Genomic DNA, 6,232 nt, shown 5'->3' on the forward strand with positions numbered 1-6,232 from the left:
TTATTTTATCTCATCTGTGATATTTAATGGAATACAGCACTTTCAATAATGGAAGCTATAAGAACTCAGGAATAAATAAGGGGCTGTTGGCTTTCTAGGTTTTCCATGAGTCCACACTTAACGTAAAATTTATTTCCTCTTAAATACTAGGCTTTGTTTCTCCAATTTGGGTTCATTGCACTGATAACTGTCATAGGTAATTGACTTAAACCACGGAGTTTATTCAAATGACATATCTGAAAAATTCAGTACTAGCTGATTTACCATAAATATGAGACAGAGTATTTTCAAAATATTTAATTAATATTTATTTTGCCTGGGTTATAAATTTTATGAGTCAATCTCTTCATTAGAACTCATGTAATCCTTACCCAGTCCAAACAATATGATCCTCAAATTATCAGAAACCTGTACTCAATTTGTCTGGGCAATTTTTATCTTTTCATAAACCTCCTTAAAGACACGATATTCTAGAATTTTGCATGCTTTTGAAGCTTTTAGAAACTACATCAGAATTAACCTGTTAACTGTAGAAATGACTTGAAATGGTTATAAGGGAACAAATGAAAAGAAGTTCATAATATCTGCGGCCTACAATAACTTATCATAACAGCCATAATTATGACTAATAGCATATACTCAGATATATTAGATTTTTAGAAATGTAGACCAGGTGTGGTGGCTCATGCCTGTAATCCCAGCACTTTGAGAGGTCAAGGTGGGTGGATTATGAGGTCAGGAGATCAAGACCATCCTGGCCAACATGGTGAAACTCCATCTCTACCAAAAATACAAAAAAAAAGGTAGGCGTGGTGGCACACACTTGTAGTCTCAGCTACTTGGGAGGCTGAGGCAGAGGAATCGCCTGAACCCAGGAGGCAGAGGTTACAGTGAGCCAAGATTGCACCATTTCACTCCAGCCTGGGTGACAGAGCAAGACAAAAAAAGGAAGAAAGAAAGAGAGAAAGAGGGTAGAGGGGGGAGGGAGGGAGGAAGGATGTATACAATTTTGGAATACTTTTTTTGTTTGTTTGTTTTGTTTTGTTTTTTGAGACAGAGTTTGGCTCTGTCACCCAGGGTAGAGTGCAGTTGTGCAATTTCGGCTCACTGCAAGCTCTGCCTCCCAGGTTCACGCCATTCTCCTGCCTCAGCCTCCCTAGTAGCTGGGACTACAGGTGCCCACCACCACACCCAGCTAATATTTTGTATTTTTAGTAGAGATGGGTTTTCACCATGTTAGCCAGGATGTTCTCAATCTCCTGACTTCATGATCCACCCGCCTTGGCCTCCCAAAGTGCTGGGATTACAGGTGTGAGCCACCACGCCTGGCCTTTTTTTTTTTTTTTTTTTTTTTTTGAGATGGTTTCGCTCTGTCACCAGGCTGGAGTGCAGTGGCTCACTGCAATCTCCACCTCCTGGGTTCCAGTGATTCTTCTGCCTCAGCCTCCCGAGTAGCAGGGACTACAGGCATGTGTCACCATGCTCAGCTAATTTTTTGTATTTTAGTAGAGAAGGGGATTCACCATGTTGGCCAAGATGGTCTCGATCTCCTGACCTCATGATCCATCTGCCTCAGTCTCCCAAAGTACTGGATTACAGGCTTGAGCCACCACACCCGGCCTTTGGACTAAATATTAATAACATTTATTAAAATAAAAGTTTGATCAAACATTTTTAATTTAACAATGTTTTCCATGTAATTTACCATATCAGATAATTCTGTTCTTCACTCTTTGGGATGCTGCATTGGCCCTCTGTAACATCCAAAACTTTGGGATAAAAAATAGACAATTTTTTAGCTGAAATGTGATTTTGTGAAGCTTGTCAAATATGTCAAAGGGTTGCCAGGCATGGTGACTCATGTCTGTAATCCCAGCAGTTTGGGAGGCTGAGGCAGGTGGATCATGATGTCAGGAGTTCAAGACCAGCCTGGCCAAGATGGTGAAACCCCATCTCTACTAAAAATACAAAACTTAGCCAGGTGTGGTGGCAGGCACCTGTAATCCCAGCTACTCAGAAGGCTGAGACAGGAGAATTGCTTGAATCCAGGAGGCAGAGATTGCAGTGACCTGAGATCGTGTCACTGCACTCCAGCCTGGGCGACAGAGCAAGACTCAGTCTCAAAAAAAAAAAAAAAAAATGTCAAAGGGTTAAAATGCTTTACCAAAATAAGATCACGTGTCACCATAAAATAATAGTCATTCACTTAAAAAAAGTGATAATAAAAGGATTTTAAAAAACAAAACCATTACCACTTGATATGAGATTGAGTTTTCCAATTAAAACACCTGAGAAAGACAGCATGAAAAAAATTCTATCTCTACCCTGTTTTCAAATTTGTTCAAAAAGTGAACAAAAATATTTTACTTTGTCATATCATTAATACATAAAACTTTTGTTCCAGAGAAAATCAATTTCTAGTTTTGTATTAGTGTATTATCTATACTAAAACTCATTTTAATAAAACTTTATAAATAAATCCACCAAATTTTTCACTTTTGACCACTCTAGATTTCCATACATGTTTTACAATCTTTTATAGTTAATTCTTTAACTTTTCATATTCTATTTTGTCTCTATTCTTTTTATTTTTTCATTTTTCAACAATCTCTAATTTCAAACTTAGCAGGGGAACCAGCCCCCAATATTTCCGTGTTCTTTTCTATTTTCCTTAAGCGTCAGCCACTCTGAGAAATAAAGAGAAAGAGTACAAGGAGAGAAATTTTACAGCTGGGCCTCTGGGGGTGTCATCACATATTATTAGGACTGTGATGGTGACCTCGAGCCACAAAACCAGCAAGTTTTTATTAGGGATTTTAAAAGGGGAGGGGGTGTACAAACAGGGAGTATGTCACAAGGATCACATGCTCCAAAGGGCAATAAAGATCACAAGGCAAGGCAAATTAGAATTACTGATGAAGGTCTATGTCCCACTGTGTACACATTGTCTTGATAAACATCTTAACAGGAAACAGGGTTCAAGAGCAGAGAACCAGTCTGACTAGAATTTACCAGGCTGGAATTTCCCAATCCTAGTAAGCCTGAGGGTACTGCAGGAGAACAGGGCATATTTCAGTCCTTATCTCAACAACATAATACAGACACTCCCAGAGTGACCATCTATAGACCTACCCCCCAGGAAGGCATTCCTTCCCCAGGGTTATCAATTATTAATATTCCTTGTTGGGAAAAGAATTCAGTGATACTTCTCCTACTCACATGTCTGTCTATAGGCTCCCTGCAAGAAGAAAAATATGACTGTATTCTGCCCGACTGACTGCAGGCAGTCAGACCTTATGTTTATCTTCCCTTGTTCCCTGAAAATCACTGTTATTCTGTTCTTTTTCAGGGTGCATTGATTTCATATTGTTCAAACACACATATTTTACAATCAATTTGTACAATAGTGGTCCTGAGGTGATGTACATTCTCAACTTACAAAGATAACAGGATTAAGAGATTAAAGTAAAGACAGGCATAAGAAATTATAAGAGTATTATTAGGGAAGTGATAAATGTCCATGAAATCTTCACAATTTATGTTCAGAGATTGCAGTAAAGACAGGCATAAGAAATTATAAAAATATTAATTTGGGGAACTGATAAATGTCCATGAAATCTTCACAATTTATGTTCTTCTGCCTCGGTTCCAGCCGGTCCCTCTGTTCGGGGTCCCTGACTTCCCGCAACACAAACTAGAGGAAGTGTTTCCAATTTTTTTTATCAAAAAGTATTATTTACCTGTCTATACATACTATGCAGAGTTGTTTTTCTTACATCTAGTAGTTTTAATTACATGCATTAATTACATTAACTCTGAACAAGCAAATTTTTAGTGAAATCTCAAGGAAATAATTTTGAAAAGTTTCATATCAGTATTTGTGACAAAAACAATTTTATATTTTTTAAAAAAGATGTTTTTCTCAAATTTTCTATGAACTAACAGATCTAAATCTATTTAGTTTTTTAAACATCATATAAAAATAAGATTCTAGTAAATCATGGTGGCTCACACTTGTAATCCCCGCACTGTGGGAGATCAAGACATGAAGATTGTTTAAGCCCAGAAATTTGAGACCAACCTGGGCAACATAGTGAAACCCACATCTACAAAAGATACAAAAATTAGTTAGGCATAGTGCCCTCCACCTGGAATACAAGCTATTCAGGAGGCTAAGGTAGGAGGATTGCCTGAGCCTAGGAGGTTGAGGCTACAGCGAACCATGATGGAGCCACTGCACTCCATCTGAAGTCACAGAATGAGACACTTTCTTAAACAAAAAAAAATGCTAACATATATAAACTTAAACTTATGGGTTTCTTTGCTCTTATTATTTTAATAGTTATTGGGGTACAGGTGGTATTTGCTGGTGATTTCTGAAATTTTGGTGCACCCATCACCTGAGCAGTGTACACTGTATTCAATGTGTAGTCTTTCATTCCTCACCCTCTCCCATCCTTCTCCTCAAGTCTCTAGAGTCCATTATATAATTTGTATGTCTTTACAGCCTCATAGCTTAGCTCTCACTTATAAGTGAGAACATACAATGTTTGGTTTTCCATTCCTGAGTTACTTCACTTGGAATAATGGTCTCCAACTCCGTCCATGTTGCTGCAAATGTCATGTTGTATTTTTCTATGGCTGAGTAGTATTATATATACCATATTTTCATCATTTACTCATTGGTTGTTGGGCATTTAGGCTGGTTCCATATCTTTGCAATTGCCAATTGTGCTGCTATAAATATGTGTGTTGTAAGTTTCTTTTTTTATTTGTTTTTTGTTTGTTTGTTTTTTTGAGATACAGTTTTGCTCTTGTTGCTCAGGCTGGAGTGCAATGGCGTGATCTTGGCTCACTGCAACCTCTGCCTCACCAGCTCAAGCAATTCTCCTGCCTCAGCCTCCCGAGTAGCTAGGATTACAGGCATGTGCCACCATGCCTGGCTAATTTTTTATTTTTAATAGAGACAAGGTTTCTCCATGTTGGTCAGGCTGGTCTCTAACTCCCAACCTCAGGTGATCCACCTGCCTAGGCCTCCCCAGGTGCTGTGGTTACAGGCGTGAGCCACCACGCCTGGCCCACAAGTTTCATTTTTATATGACTTCTTTTTCTGTGTATAGATACTCAGTAGTGGGACTGCTGAATATAATATTAGTTCTATGTTTAGTTCTTTTAAGAATCTCCATACTGTTTTTTTATAGTGGTTGCACTGGTTTATATTCACACCAAAAGTGTAAAAGTGTTTTTTTGTTTTTTTTTTTAGCCTCATCCATGCCAATGTCTATTTTATTTTGTTTTGTTTTAATTATGGCCATTCTTGGCAGGGCACAATGGCTCATGCTTGTAATCCCAGCACTTTGGGAGCCTGAGGTAGGTGGATCAATTGAGGTCAGGAGTTCAAGACCAGCCTGGCCAACATGGTGAAACTCCATCTCTAAAAAAATATGAAAATTAGCCAGGCATGGTGGTGGGTGCCTGTAATCCCAGCTATTCGGGAGGCTGAGGCATGAGAATTGCTTGAACCTGGGAGGCGGAGATTGCAGTGAGCCAAGATCGTACTGCACTCCAGCCTGAGCAATAGAGCAAGACTCAAGTCTGAAAAAAAAAAAAAGGTTGGGTGCAGTGGTTCACCCCTGTAATTGCAGCACTTTGGAAGGCTGAGGTGGGCAGATCACGAGGTCAGGAGATCAAGACCATCCTGGCTAAAACAGTGAAACCCTGTCTCTACTAAAAATACAAAAAAAAAAAAAATTAGCCGGGCATTGTGGTGGGCGCCTGTAGTTCCAGCTACTCGGGAGGCTGAGGCAGGAGAATAGCATGAACCCGGGAGACGGAGCTTGTAGTGAACCGAGATCACGCCACTGCACTCCAGCCTGGGCGACAGAGTGAGACTCCATCTCAAAAAATAAAAAAATTATGGCCATTCTTTTTTTTAGGATGAAGTTTCACTCTTGTTGCCCTGGAGTGCAATGGCATAATCTGGTCACTCTTACAGGAGTAAGGTGGTATTGCATCATGCTTTTGATTTTCATTACAAATCAAAGTCCCATTTATTTATCTTAGTTGCATTTGCTTTTGGGTTCTTGGTCATGGAGTTGTTCCCTAAGCCAATGTCTACAAAAGTTTTTCTGATGTTATCTTCTAGAATTGTTAGTTTCAAGTCTTAGATTTAAGTCTTTAATTCATCTTGAGTTGATTTTTCTATGAGAAATGAAGATACAGTTTTATTCTT

This window comes from Nomascus leucogenys, chromosome 3, assembly GCF_006542625.1.
Source record: "Nomascus leucogenys isolate Asia chromosome 3, Asia_NLE_v1, whole genome shotgun sequence".
Taxonomy (NCBI): domain Eukaryota; kingdom Metazoa; phylum Chordata; class Mammalia; order Primates; family Hylobatidae; genus Nomascus; species Nomascus leucogenys.